Genomic DNA, 15,972 nt, shown 5'->3' with positions numbered 1-15,972 from the left:
GATGCATTCAGTCCTTGTAATGCCAATTGAGGAGCTGCTTGATTGAGAAGTAATGGCTCTGACCACAAAAACTGACAAAGGCTGGGAGAATGGTGTGCTGATCGCATGCACCTCCACATTCAAATACAGTGACATCTATCAGCTGAGGATGACACGGCGGTCGGTCAGTACCATTGGGCCTTCTGATATCCATTCGGATGAGTTTTAGTTTGCGTATTATCAGTTCATTTAAGGTCTTTATCCAAAAGATCAGTTTGTAATTTTTCTTGTAAACATTCCTGTCTATTAGGGAATGCTTGTATTTCTGAGTGGTTATTTACCATTTTGCAGATATTTAATTTAAGCATGTTATTTTCTTTAAAGCCCTCCATCATCTCTTTTATTATTCACACACACACACACACACACACACAAATTAATCCTAAGTTGTAATACGCATGGTGTTACAAAAAATGTTTTGCAGCACCGTTATGGCTTGCATAGTTTGTGTGTTTCTAATCGGAAATCTCTTTCCCAATACCATTTTAAAAGTCTTGTGAGTAATGAAGTTAAAAGTAAAATTGCTTCCTCAGAGCAGTTCAGTAGAGTCCACTGTGTCTCCAGTTATGAACAAGACAATGCAGCCTGTGCGGAATGTTCAGCCTGTTGACATGACTCAAAGATTATTTCAAGCTTTGACTGTGTGTGTGTCGTCACTTATAGACTGTGTGTATGTTGTCACTTTGTAGACTGTATATTCATTGTGCTGGCTTTTTTTGAGGTACTGGGAAGAATGTGCCAACCTCGATAGTATGCAACCATCACCACATGATCAGTAGGGCCTTGTGGTGTCTCTTTTGAATTAGAGAACAAATCCCTTGACACAATTTATGTATTTACTGTGACACTTACTATAAGAGTTTTTGATTGACAAGAAGATTATGAAACTATTACATATCAACATTTCAACAAAGTAGCCCAGCATGATGTAACACAAATGACAATAGCTATAGACGAATATCAAGATCTTTTATATAGTTTGCTACACCGTTCTTCATTGCCAGGAAATCATCAGAAGGACATGCAAGACATGTTGATATGACATGAGCAATTGTCTGTCATTCCACACCACAGATACAAGATGGTGAGGAAGACTTGTCCCACTTGTGGAGAATGTCTGCACATCTGCCATTGCACATTCAGATGTAATTCAGGGTAATCCAGATTGCTCGAGGCTGGGCAAATCCTGAATGTTTCTTGTAGATGCAGTGCAGTTTCAGGCATTGTGGAGGACAGTTTTGTTGGCAACAGCATTTCCATTCATTGATGACATTGCATTCATTTTCAGTAAAAATTCTGGTTGTGATAAGAGTGGGATGTATTGAGTGTAATCTTTTTTGCTCCATAGGGAATACATCATTCAATATTGTAAAGTCGGAGTTATCATCCATCTTCTGGTATTTCGGTACTAGTGAACTCTGCAACATTATATCAGGAAGTGGAATATGACTGAAGGTGGGTAACCAGTATGTGGGAGAAGATTGTATTGATCAGCTAACAATGCCCTTGGATTTGTTAAGTTTTATATCTATCTTTTTGACGTATTTAAGCCAAGAGACACCAAGTACTCTGCTACTGAGTATACCAACCCAAGTGCTGATACTTGAAGAGTGTCTGTAGAGGATCCCCAACTACTGTCACAGAGTGTATGGAGAATGTTATATACACTTTCGACCTAGCAGATGTTTGTGCCAAGTGTTCTTTAAAAGAAAGCGGCCTGTCTAATACTATCTCAGGGTATCTTGGATGCATGTTATGAAGAAGTTTGTCTCCTTCAAAATAGACATAAAGGGCTCTGTGTAGCAGTCTATTTCACAGGTGAAAATATGCAACCTGTTTTATTTGAGTTAGGTAGTAATCACCATTTACAGAAGTACTGGCTTAAGATGTATGGATCAGAAGTTAGGATTTCTTCAGTTGTTCTGTGATGGGTAGCTATTGCCCATTCAGTCATCTGGATAACCAAGCTTTCTGTGATGTGTTGGAGAAATATCAGGTAAATATAAATGAAACAAAAGAGATGCAAGGACAGATCCCTTTGGTAAGACACTGTTCAATACTTTTGCATAGCTACTGTCATTTTCTGAAGTTACAGTAAATGTCCTTTCAGCTAACATGTTTTCAATTAGTTTTATTGTCTGTATGCATGAAATAAGATGTAATAATTTACAAAGCAGACCTTGCCTCCAAACTGTATCAAAAGCTGCCCTTATATCAGTGAAAGCAACTGATCTTCTCTTCTTCATTTGTTATCCTGCTTCAATAAATGCTGTTTATGAAGAACTTACAGTGTTCAATAGTAAGATTGTGTGATGGTTCTTTGACTGGTCTGATGACTTCCACATTTGAATATTGCTATGATTTTTGTGGGACTGAACCAGGTATAATGATGTCACAGAAGAAAAATGCCAACCACCTCTTGCATAGTGCCCACAATGCAGAAGACATTTTGGATGGATTCCTTTACTATCCAGTGTCTTTCTGCTGGCACTGTGATGTGTGAGAAATTACACAAGGAAACATATGGAACTGATCCTGGATCAGTGGTGTTATATTTATTCACCAACAAGTGCAGGATTTGTAAAATGCCTGATGACCATTGTGTACCAATGTTTGATGAGGCATGCATTGTTCAGCAAGGAGGTTGATCAGTTATATTTTGGGCAGTATGATATACAGATGCTGTAAGTTCTCATTACTACGGAGGTTAATTTGAGATATGTGTAGTACCAGTACCGTACAGCTTTACAGTCAGCATTTTGTGTCATTTTAGTGTCATCTTCAGATGATAATGCATGAGCGCAGTAAATGCCACTTCATGAACAATCTTCTTCAGGCAGCAGGAATCAACTAAATGGAATTGCAGCTGGTGTATTTTGACATGTATCTGACTGAGTGTGCTTGCAGTGCATTACAACCTTGCTCCACACACACTGGATGACAACAGGAGGGCTGTTGTGATAGTGGGACAGGCTTGAGCAGCAGTGTCTTGAACATCTTGGTGATAGTGTGCTTACACTAGGAACAAAACATTTTCCAGTGTACTGAATTTTTTTTTTTTAAATGTAGAAGGACGAACACTTTCAAACAGATTCAGAAATTGAGTCGATCAATTTCAAATTGTGTCATGCCAAAAGAACTAAATTTTATAGGTGGCACAAAAAAATCAGAGAATTGATGATTATGCACAAAATATTTGTTTTAGTAACATTATGTAATGAATAAAAACTCTATGCTCCAGATTCCACAGGGGGAGGTGGGGGGATGGAGTTGTTTGTTGTGAAGTGCCACATCTTTCTCTCTATGAACACGTATGGGTGTGGAGTTTAACAAAATCTTAAGAAAGGCTGTAGGTGGCATCAGAATCAGTGGATGGGGCACTCCTTGGTACTCTAGATATTTAGAACTAAGAGTGAATGCTTGTGTGTCTTACATCTGAGCATGCATCTATTTGACCATGTCAGTGCATATTACACCCAGTCAGAATGACTGCAGCCAGACAATTCTTGTGACTGCCATACCTGTGTATCCTAGTACCTTGCATCTAATCACATTTTTTTTTTACTATTAAAAACAGTCTTGATCACAATTTATTTATCAAGGTGACCGGTTTCAACCCCTGCTGTGGTCATCTTCAGACCTACAAGTTGTATACAAAGCTATAATTAGAGGGCTATATACATTAAAGAAAATACATAAAGTTATAAAATGATGAATTCCCATTGAGTAGGAACCTCTTTCTGTTGGAAAATTACTACTGGAGAAACCAGTGCACGTCTTATTATATATAATGGAAGCTCCACCCACTTCTGACGGCATGATGTCATTACTAACCAATGAGTTATAAGTCGAATAACAATGTAAAATTTCTTAGTTAAAAGAACATTGTCAAGAATTAAAAATAAATATACACTAAACTTAGCTTATTAAACAGCTATTGTCAATTAAGAAGCGTTAAAAATGAAGTGCTGATACTTGAAGAGTGTCTGCAGACGATCCCTAACTATTGTCACAAAGCATATGGAGAATGTTATATACACTTTCAGCTTAGCAGATGTTTGTGCCAAGTGTTCTTTAAAAGAAAGCAGCCTGTCTAATACTATCTCAGGATATCTTGGATGCATGTTATGAAGCAGTTGGTCTCTCTCAAAATAGACATAAATGGCTCTGTGTAGCAATCTATTTCACAGATGAAAATATGCAACCTGTTTTATTTGAGTTAGGTTGTAATCACCTTTTACAGAAGTACTGGCTTAAGATGTGTGGATCAGAAGTTAGGATTTCTTCAGTTGTTCTGTGATGGGTAGCTATTGCCCTTTCAGTCATCTGGTTGTAATCACCATTTACAGAAGTACTGGCTTAAGATGTGTGGATCAGAAGTTAGGATTTCTTCAGTTGTTCTGTGATGGGTAGCTATTGCCCTTTCAGTCATCTGGATAACCAAGCTTTCTGTGATGTGTTGGAGAGATATCAGGTAAATATAAATGAAACAAAAGAGAAGCAAGGATAGATCCCTTTTGTAAGCCACTATTCAATACTTTTGCACAGCTACTGTCATTTTCTGAAGTTACAGTAAATGTCCTTCCAGCTAACATGTTTTCAATTAGTTTTATTATCTTTATGCATGAAATAAGTTGTAATAATTTACAAAGCATACCTTGCCTCCAAACTGTATCATAAGCTGCCCTTAGATGAGTAAGATAAATGAACTTCGGTTTGGCAGTACATGGGTTGCCCTCTCAAGGCCTGTTAGTGAACCATTCGGAACCACTGATTGCCATGGTGAAGTTGAATGCCATTCCAAAGATGAGGCAGCAGGCTTCTTTCCACTGAAGTTGTTGTAAAGTCGATAGGCGAACTAGTGGTTGCCATGGTGAGGACAAATGCCAGTGCAAAGATGTGGCAGCAGGCTTCTTTCTAACAAAGTTGTTGCGAAAGTGGAATGGCGAAGACTGTCACATCAGATGATGTATTATTGAGCGGCAACATGTCTTTATTGAAACAATTTTCAATGAGTAGGCTGCAATAATCTTAGCTGACATGTATACTACATGCTGCACAAATACGATACGAAGTAGTTGTCCATATTTATGAAATATGGTCTATGAAGTTCGTATGTAAATTACATGTGACAATTTTTAAAAGGAATTGCTATTCCTTAAGCTGTATACCAGTCTTCTAAACAAATAAAAGTAATGAAAATGGAAGGAATTTAAAATTATAATACTATGAGCCATAGGGTCAAAAATAAAAGGATGTGAATTAGCAATATGCAGTCTAAAGTCAGTCATAAAATAACATTTGGTGAAATAAAATTACAATGTAAATATAATGTATTTCCTAAAAGTCTTAATAATTTTAGTGATCGAAACTGGTCACTTTGATAAATAAATCATGATCAAGACTGTTTTTAATAGTAAATATTTGTAACACATTGATCACTGCCACTCCCATAATGTATTCTAAAATAACATATATTTAGTCTCTAACAATGGAGAACCAGAATGAAATAACAATATTATGTGTGTTTTCTATTTTAGAAGAAAGCCTTTTTGGCTGAAAGCTAAAATTTAAAGCAGTTATTTCTTTGTACCTGTCTGTTACTTTATGTCTCCTCTATATGGTGAGTAGCAATCTATCCTTTTCATTCTCGTTTCCAGCACCCTGGCTAGCTGTGCCCATCCTTAAAAGAAAAACTTTCACAGACTCCTTATCTGTCACTGCTATTCATCTCTGAAACAAGCTATGCTGTGCTCTGTCCACAATTAAATGCCCCATTGCATTTAGAAAAATTCAAAGCAGTTTCTTCTGTCAGCCTCATAATATTTTGCCAAAAAGTAACATATATGGCTTGTTTCCCCCTGTCAACCAGTGAAGAAAATTCTCTCATCTCTCAGTTATGCTTCTTCCTCTTTTTATTTTTACATCAGATGTGCCACTTCCTTTCCCACTCTCTTAATTACTAGTGTTTTATCAATTTCCCCTTTCTCTCCCTCTTCCTCCCCTTCTATTTTGCTCATTGTTGCTGAGATTCACTGGTTAAATCTGTCTGTAATACGTCATTATGTTGTGCTGGTCATGAAGAATTATAAATTGTGTCGTATTTTCTGTGCTAATTGTGTTGTAATAATTTCTAAATATTGGATTCTATATTAGATGTAATGCATAACATGCTTTTCATAGTGAATGTAATGTAATTTAGGAATAAAGGAAACCATTCATCAGATAGCGGAAGTATTGGGTCTTCGAGAGGCACAGATAAAAGAGAGAAAACTTGCTAACTATGCCCCTACATAGCGCCGGCTGGATGCACAGTGCCAGGACTTCAGTTCAGCGGGTGGGCTAAGGTGGCGTGGAGTGGGGTGGGGATTGTGTTGGATGGGGAGGGTAGAAGGAGAGAGAAGTGGGTGGCAGGAAGAGGAGTTGGTGGTGAGTAGTTAGTGGGAAGGAGGGAAGCAGGCTAGGAATGCAGAAGGGAGGTGTGGCACGTTCAGAGGCTGGGTGTGTGATGCAAGGGTGCTGAAGCTGGTGGGGAGTGATGCATAAGGAAGGTGACTGGGACACTTGTATTGGGAGGGGATGCACCGCTCCCCAAAACCTCCTGCACCTATGCATCACATGTCCAATCTGTGCACCTGCTGTCCCTCCCTTCTGCATTCCTAGCCAGAAAACCTGCTACCTCCCTCTGTGCCTCTAGCTATCAATCCCAAACCCCTCTTCCTACCTTCTACCCGTTCCCCTTCCCTCTACCTACCCCCCTAACAACCTCCACCCCACCCTAATCCACTTGCCAAACTACAATCTTCCTGCATCCCTGCATTGTGTGTCCAGCTGGTGCTGGACACTGGAGAGAAAAAGAGAGAGAGAGAGAGAGAGAGAGAGAGAGAGAGAGAGAGAGAGAGAGAGGGGGGGGGGGTCTGATAGCCCTAATATGGCTGGGTTAAATAAATAAATAAAAACCTTTATTTATAGTAGGTTTTATCTTAATTTCTATTGGGCGGTATCATCAAATGAGGGACAAGTCATTACAGTGATGCAATATTTTGCTCCCACACCTAGACAACTGAAGTGCATTATGTGCCAGTGGCCACTATGTGCCATGCCTTATGTGGCAGCCTTGTGAACACTGTCAGTTAATATTTGGGCTATTGTTGGCTTTTGGGACAAGGCAAATCTTTATCCCTCATCACGATTCATGTTGGAAGACTGCTTTTTAATTTCTGTTATCTCGGCTACTTTTCTCTTGCAGGTAAGTGGTTGCCTATTTAGTGCACAAGCTACCTGAAATTGTAACATTTTGCCACACTCATTGAGACGTTTTCCACTGCCATCTTGCTGCATTGTTCAAGCTGTTATTGCCTTTCATGTTCCATTAGGTATGTTAAAATGTATTATATTCCTCACTTGCAGGTGACTTAGTATGCTCCATGCATGTCTAGCGTATTGATAGCATCCTTCATGGAGCCTCACATGTTGGAATTTTTTACTGCTTTGGTCGGTCAACTCATTGTTCACATAATTAAGAACTTTTCCCACTCATTCACTGATGTGCTGCTCACTGATAGAAGGGAATGTGCTTTTGTTCTGCCTCTTCTTACTATTAAGTTTTATTTTTTGGTAACGTAATGCTACAGATAGTTTGTTGTCAGACCCATCAGCTCTGAAAGTGGATCACAGTTTCTGCAGTTTCTCCTTCAAGAGTCTTGTATCAGTCATTTGGTGTGTCCTCTCAGTTAATATCTGGAGGGTAGAATTCTTCCTGTTTCAGATGATGGTGGGTGGTGATATGCAGGTGACAATGGCTGTGGAAGCCAAAACTCACATGTGTTATTATTCAAAACTAGATATTCACACCATATAAGAAATTGATGCCGAAACCAGATAAGATGGAAAACTGGTACAAATGGGCCTATGTACTACATAGTGGAGGCAAAACATTGGTTAAACACACATTACTATGTCAACTGGTTGACTGCCCATGAGTTCCAGCAGAGATCTCCTCTGCCACTGTTAAGTGATTGACTGTCATGCGAATGCATCTGCCATGCTTGTATAACTGTGCTGCTGCCAGTGTCCATTTTACAGTGCATGGTCCACTACAGCTTATTCTTCATGGTAGTGTAGGCAGAAACACGTTTCATGTTCTGTGCAGTGCTGTTCGATAGTGCAGACAGTCTGAACAATGTAAAACTGCCCACACCCACATGGTATTTTATATATTCCAGGTGTTGTAAGGCCTACATTGTTTTTCACAGGCTTCATCAGTTGCCATATCTTTGCTGGCGTTCTGAAGACTGTGTCTGTTTTATGTTTCTTGAGGAGCCGGCTAATCTTCCCTGTTATTGAGCCACAAAACAGTAGACATTGTAGGTCTCAGAACAACTGGAAATACAAAATCCTGTGTGGGTGTGGGCAGTTTTATGTTGGTCAGATTGTCTGAACTATTGAACAGTGCCATGCAAAACATGAAACGTGTTTCCACATATGTTATCCCGAAAAATCAGCTGTAGCAGAGCATGCACTGGAAAGTGGAAACCAAGTTGCATTCAGTGATACTTCTGTTATTAAAAGGACCAGTGGTTTCTGGGATAGCATAAAAGATGAAGCAATAGAGACAAAAATATTGGACAACACTCTCAGTAAAGACAGTAGATCACAGCTGAGTACGGTCTGGGATCCTGTGATTTGGAAGTTCAAGGGGGCTCAGTGGTCAAGCCACCAAAACAAACCCATATGTGGTGCAAGACTAGGTAACAGAGACATTGCTGGCAGCAATGTGACTATATAAGCACGGCAGCAGCATTAACGTAACAGTCAACAACTTGACAATGGCAGAGGAGATCTCTGCTGAAAGCGAGTGGGCAGTTAACCACTTGACACGACTTGAAATACAATAATGTTTTGTTAATGGATATTGCCATGAGAGCATGGATTTGTACATATTTACTGTATGCCATATCAGAAGATTGTGGAACAGTAACAGATGGTCTTACTATGCTCCTAATGATGTCTCAGATGCTCACTGACTCTACCCACTATTTAATTACTGCTTTGGTTGTGAGTAAGACGTATGTGGATTAGTAAGGACACTAGAATTGCATAAACCTGCAATATGTAGCATACATATGTATGCTGTTGTGATGAAGCAAGCTGGGATAATTTTTATTTCCCCTCTTGTTTTGCCATCTGCCTCCTTAATTTCTTTTGTTCTATTTTAACTAATTATCATTAATATACATGAATATAAACTGCCTTTTCATGTAAGAGAAAGGCTGTCCCTCAATTTAAAAAAATATAACACCAGATCTAATTTTGTGCTTAGTGTTATTTATGTAATTAATTTTTTTATTTATTTTGACAATTTATAGTTAGCATCTTTTGTTATTGGGTGAAATCATTAATTGTTTCGTAACTTAAATTCTACTGTTGACTTATAAACAAATATAAATCTGTACTAATTGTAAACATTTGGAATATGAAATACTAGTAATCTTAAAGTATCTATTTGGCTCTATTTGAAAAAAAAAAAATATTAGCAAAGCCAGCCCTTAATTAATTCCAAATTAATTAACAGTTTTGTCAAAAGTATTATTTGTATAACTATATATGTTAATTAATGATATGGTTATAATAGAAGGAAACATTCCACGTAGGAAAAATATACCTAAAAACAAAGATGATGTGACTTACCAAATGAAAGTGCTGGCAGGTCGACAGACACACAAACGGACACAAACATACACACAAAATTCAAGCTTTCGCAACAAACTGTTGCCTCATCAGGAAAGAGGGAAGGAGAAGGAAAGACGAAAGGATGTGGGTTTTAAGGGAGAGGGTAAGGAGTCATTCCAGTCCCGGGAGCGGAAAGACTTACCTGATATACACTCGCACGCACACACACATATCCATCCACACATATACAGACACAAGCAGACATATATATCAAAGTGTGAAAGTGAAAGTAAAAGACTGTGAAACACAACTGTGCATCTGTCGGCTACATTATTTACTGTAGTCAGTGTCCAAATTACTAACTCCATTTTTCAGCCAGTGTAGCATTGCAGTACCTCGACACTGAGGACAATCAACAAACGAAGAAACAAAGAAGGCATATATATGTCTGCTTGTGTCTGTATATGTGTGGATGGATATGTGTGTGTGTGCGAGTGTATACCCGTCCCTTTTTCCCCCTAAGGTAAGTCTTTCCACTCCCGGGACTGGAATGACTCCTTACCCTCTCCCTTAAAACCCACATCCTTTCGTCTTTCCCTCTCCTTCCCTCTTTCCTGATGAGGCAATAGTTTGTTGCGAAAGCTTGAATTTTGTGTGTATGTTTGTGTCCGTTTGTGTGTCTGTCGACCTGCCAGCACTTTCATTTGGTAAGTCACATCATCTTTGTTTTTATGATATGAATATAATAGAGGGAAACATTCCACGTGGGAAAAATATATTTAAAAAGAAAGATGATGAGACTTACCAAACAAAAGCGCTGGCAGGTCGATAGACACACAAACAAACACAAACATACACACAAAATTCAAGCTTTCGCAACAAACTGTTGCCTCATCAGGAAAGAGGGAAGGAGAGGGAAAGACGAAAGGATGTGGGTTTTAAGGGAGAGGGTAAGGAGTCATTCCAGTCCCGGGAGCGGAAAGACTTACCTTAGGGGGAAAAAAGGACGGGTATACACTCGCACACACACACATATCCATCCACACATATACAGACACAAGCAGACATATTTAAAGACATCATCTTTCTTTTTAAATACATCTTTGTTTTTAGGTATATATATGTTAATTTCATGATTTAAACAAATAATTTGGCCTAACTCTTGCTGTAGAAGAAACTGTTAAAATGACCAATTTTTCAATGTATTCAATTAATTTAATGAGTTAAGTTTTAATTGTAATTTCTGTAAATTTAACTTTAAACAACGTATAGTTTCAGTACCTATTATTGTGAGTATATGTAAGGGCACGATTTTTGGTCACGAGACAATCTGGCCACGGCCTAGTTTCAGACGAGGAACCTGTGTTGGTTAGAATGACAACAATGCATCAACTTAACGGTTACACAATTATGCTGCATGACAGTGTCTGCTCCATATGTACCTTTTTATTCTTCAGGAACTGTGAACTTTGTGGCTAGGCTTTTACAGCTCATAGATGTTTAACAGTAAACTATTGTAGCAGTATGTGGATCATTTGCCTGCTAACTATTAATGAGGCTTAAAGGAAGTTAGAGCAATAGTGCACTGGCCATATATAAATGTGTATTATTGGGGGGCTGTGAAAAGTGAAAGTAAAAGACTGTGAAACACAACTGTACATCTGTCGGCTACATTATTTACTGTAGTCAGTGTCCAAATTACTAACTCCATTTTTCAGCCAGTGTAGCATTGCAGTACCTCGACACTGAGGACAATCAACAAATGAAGAAACAAAGAAGGCAAATCGCTACACTGTCTTCATAGATAGCAAAGAAAAACTGTATTGTGCCAGCTTATGTAATCCATGCTATTAGCTATTTTGTTTATGCCTTGCACACTGTACTGCATTCCACACAATAATAAAAATTATAGACAGGTAAAATTGTGTAGATAGACCTACCTCATTAACAGAACCAAGACATTAGATATACAAACCAGTGGTGTTGTCACACATTACATCGGTGAAGAGATGATTGGCTGGAAAAAGAGAGAATATTCTGTGCTTTCTCAGGGACGTGCAGGAGTTTACTGAAAGGTGTAGATTCCAGTGAGGAGAGAATATTGGAGACTTCGAAAAACCTTGATGATGATGTTCACAGCTTCCACAATGATAATAAGTATGCTGCTTACTTAAATAAGTGCAATGAATATACAGATACCAAAAAATGTGCTCTCATAGGCAGTAGGGAAGCAAGTGCTGGGTACAGTGTCATACGTCACCCTAAATAAAGTGAAGCCTGCAGCATCTCACTTCAGTTGTTCCATTAACAATTGTAATATCCCCCTCAATAACGCTTGAGCCATTCTGAGGAGACATAGAAATATTGGCATGGTTTGGGGGACTTGATCATGCATCCCATAAAGAAGAACTGCCTATAATTCGTAAGCACTTATTTCTGCATGGTTTTTTAGAAGCAGCTAAACACCAGGAGGTGAAGAATTTATTAATGCTCATTATGGCAGGAAGGACAGAATCATATAGGCCCACTTGGACTACCTGGATAATATTAAGCTTTTTCTGATGAAGGCTGTGGCAGAAATCTTATGAGGAAGTGTCTTTTATTTGTGCCTGTCTGTAACTTAACATGTCATCTTTACTATTATTTAGTAAACACAGTCGTGGTAGCGTATAAGTTGTTACTTTTGATTTATCCACAAATAAAAAGTAACAACTTATATGTGATCATGACTGTGTTTACTAAATGATTATGATACTAATATGACTTTATGATAAGTAGCAGTCTACCTTTTCCTACATTTTTGAATTCCTACCTGGAGTTTCCATTGTTCAATTTTGGATAATTTTAAGCATATTCAGTTTGTAGCTGCAAAATTACTTAACTTCACCTTCACTGCCAATAATTACCCCTATTCAAGTTTTGTGTGTATTTGATGAAGAGGTGGACACCTATGGCCAAGTACCGTATTTACTCGAATCTAAGCCGCACTCGAATCTAAGCCGCACCTGAAAAATGAGACTCGAAATAAAGGAAAAAAAAAAAATTCCCGAATCTAAGCCGCACCTGAAATTTGAGACTCGAAATTCAAGGGGAGAGAAAAGTTTTAGGCCGCACCTCCAGATCGATACAAAGCTGGTTCATTGTAATATGAGACACAATTTAGGTTGAATGAATGACGATACAGCTACAGTAGTTTGGTTCGAGCAGTTAAGCTTTACCGCGTAGCCATTGCTATGTGTCAGGCGCTCCGTCCGTATTTATAAGGGTACCCTTCCTTTTTCACGTGCTTCGTCTGGTTTGAATCGATTGCTTATTTTGCTTTGATCTGATAAGTGCCGTTTTCTTTGTTATAGGTGTTTGCGTCACTCTTAAGCTGAAAATGCATTACTGCACTGTGTCATGCATTGTTTGTCGCATTCTGATAGTGCGTGTTTATGGCCTGTTGCGGCTCGCGGCATGGCTTGCTTTTGTGCGCGCTACCGCCGCGTACAATTAAAAAAGAGAGAGGGGAGGGGGGGGGGGGGGGAATCGTCTCACTAGCGAAACAATGACAAGAGACGTTACTTACACTGCTGCTTTCTTTGATAATGATCAACAAGAATCAAATAATAGACTGCATATAATAGAACATGTTCTGAACGAGAGTTGGGCGAAAATTTTCTCCGTTTGAAAATCTTTGCGGCCACTTCTTTATTACATCAAATTCTGCACAGAAATTAGAGTCATCTTAGATTTAAAAATCTAGTCACTTGCCGTGCTTCATTTCTGACTGTTTCACTATTAGGCATAAGAATAATACGAATATAAACATGACACGATATGTATATTCTTCCGCGTTTGCTGTTGTCTCACTCTAGTTTCGTAGTTTATTAGGCAGACAGGATTTAAATGAGATAGCAACAAACACAAAAGAATACATGGCAAAATGTTTATATTCGTATTATTCTTACGGTGATGAGAATACTGTATGTGATTCAAATTTCATCAGGTTCCGATTAGCAACCATCTCTTCTCACAGACAGGAAAAAATTCAGAACGTAGAGTTGGCCATATTGACAAACATCCCAGTCAGTCTTGCCAGTCAGATTTTCGTAGTACACTGAAATTGTGCTACATTCAAAGATGAACAATAAGGAATTTGTATTTACTTCGTTGGATAATGTACGAAAATGCAGTGGTCGAAACTCGCGGCGGAGAAAAAAAAGCTCGTTTTCCACTTTTTTTTAAAAAAAAATATTTACTGACGCAGAGGTTTTGGCGCCAGTATTTATCTTTGTGCCTACAAAGCGTGCCCGCATAGCGCTACATATATTTGATGGCAGAAGTTAGTTGTGGTGGCACGTACCAACATTTTTCATAACTTCCGCTTGCTTTGCACTCGATTCTAAGCCGCAGGCGGTTTTTTGGATTACGAAAACCGGAAAAAAAGTGCGGCTTAGATTCGAGTAAATACGGTATTCACCATGGATTCTTAGGGTATTCCCCGATGTGTTATTTGTGTATTGTTGTTAAGTGTAAAGTTTTTGTAGAGGACAGCATCCTTAAACTAATGTAATTCATAGGAGAGGAAGTGGACAATGCTCTTATCATACAAAAGTCTATGGAACATACACCATGTCACTCTTCTACAACAGCAGCTCTTAATGAATACATTGATTCCAAACAGACATTAAGAAGGGATATATGTAATTCATATCATTTTGTCCCCTTCTATGAACGGACTTAGGATTGTTAAACAATTGCAGAAATCATGAAGCGAAGAAAATAACTGGTGATTCTCATAGCTGATATGGAACATAAGACAACCATCTGTGGGAAGATGAGAAAGACACTGTGAACTTACTATATTAAATCATACTAGGAACCTCTGTGAATCAAAAACAGCCCCCTAAGTGGTTTGGAAATCAAATGAATGTTGCCTCTTGTAGTCAAATAGATGCTACCTTGCCAACTTCATGCTTCAATGCTTATGAAGGTGCTTACTCTTCATCTCAGTTGTTAGCCCCACATGATGTTCAGACTATTTCATGAATTTGAAAAATACAGTTAGCCCATCCTAAAACATGTTCACAAGAAAGCTTTAACGTGGACTTATTGACTGTTAATGACCATTATTGGAATATATCTGAGAACTGTTTGATGACTTGTATTTCACCATCAGTTGATACAATTCCTACCATATTTGGATGAACTCTAACTTGAATTTACTTGGGAGTTGGTGCACATCCACTTGCTGCAAATCTTATTCATCACACGTCAGCTGGACATTTGGAATAGTGAAAACCGTGCTTTGGATGTAACTAGCAATGCACTCTTTGATGAGTTTCACATACTCTTGACATATAGTATGCAAGATAGTCAAAGAGTTGTATGTTTTCCCAGAAAACAAGATGTTCTTCCATCAACAGGCTCGACATGGGATATCAGTTTAATGCCTTGCATAAAAGTCTTCTCAATAATGTCACAAGGGTATGTACCGCAGTCACATGCTGGACTAAATTGCAACAGGATGTGTGGAATACACCCTCACAGAAGATCATGGAAACACCATTTTTAAACCTTCCTCATCAAGTTACAACTAAGGAGAAATTTGGGAAGATAAAGTGGAAAATAATTTTTGGTGTGTCTACTCATGAGACCAACATACCTTCTCTCATTAAGACATTAGAAGGGGAAACGTGGGGGGGGGGGAGGGGGGGGGGAGCACACCATCTGCTGGAGATACTCATGTTTTTGATATTCACACTTCATCAGTGATATTATGCAAGCATTTTTGCAATTGGATTCACATGAAGGCAATAGGAACTTAACTAGATCGCTATGGAACTAATCCAAGATTGGGATGGGAACTACCAGATCAAAGGATGAAATGAGTCATTAGAATGCCATTTGGCATAACATGAAGCCCATTCTTGTTCTCCATAACACTAAGTCAACTAGCTGATCAATATGAAAGTACTTTTCCTGTTGTTGTCTATCATGTAGATAGAAGTGTTTTTATAAGTGATTTCACAACCAGCATAGAACCTGACACAATTGGAAATTGTTTGTATTAAGAACTCACCAAATTAATGACACTACTAAGTCTTGATTTGGTGAAATGGATCAATAATTCATAAGAGCTAAAGGTTGTATTATGGTTGCTCAAAGAATGAAATATCAACTTAGAGGCATGGGATCTAGGCATTTACTGTAATGCAGTCTTCATATGAATAGAATACTTGCAAGCCCAAGCGCTAAGAGAAAGCTGCAAATTACTGA

Source organism: Schistocerca cancellata, chromosome 3 (genome assembly GCF_023864275.1).
Source record: "Schistocerca cancellata isolate TAMUIC-IGC-003103 chromosome 3, iqSchCanc2.1, whole genome shotgun sequence".
Lineage (NCBI taxonomy): Eukaryota > Metazoa > Arthropoda > Insecta > Orthoptera > Acrididae > Schistocerca > Schistocerca cancellata.
This window is presented reverse-complemented; position numbering follows the sequence as displayed.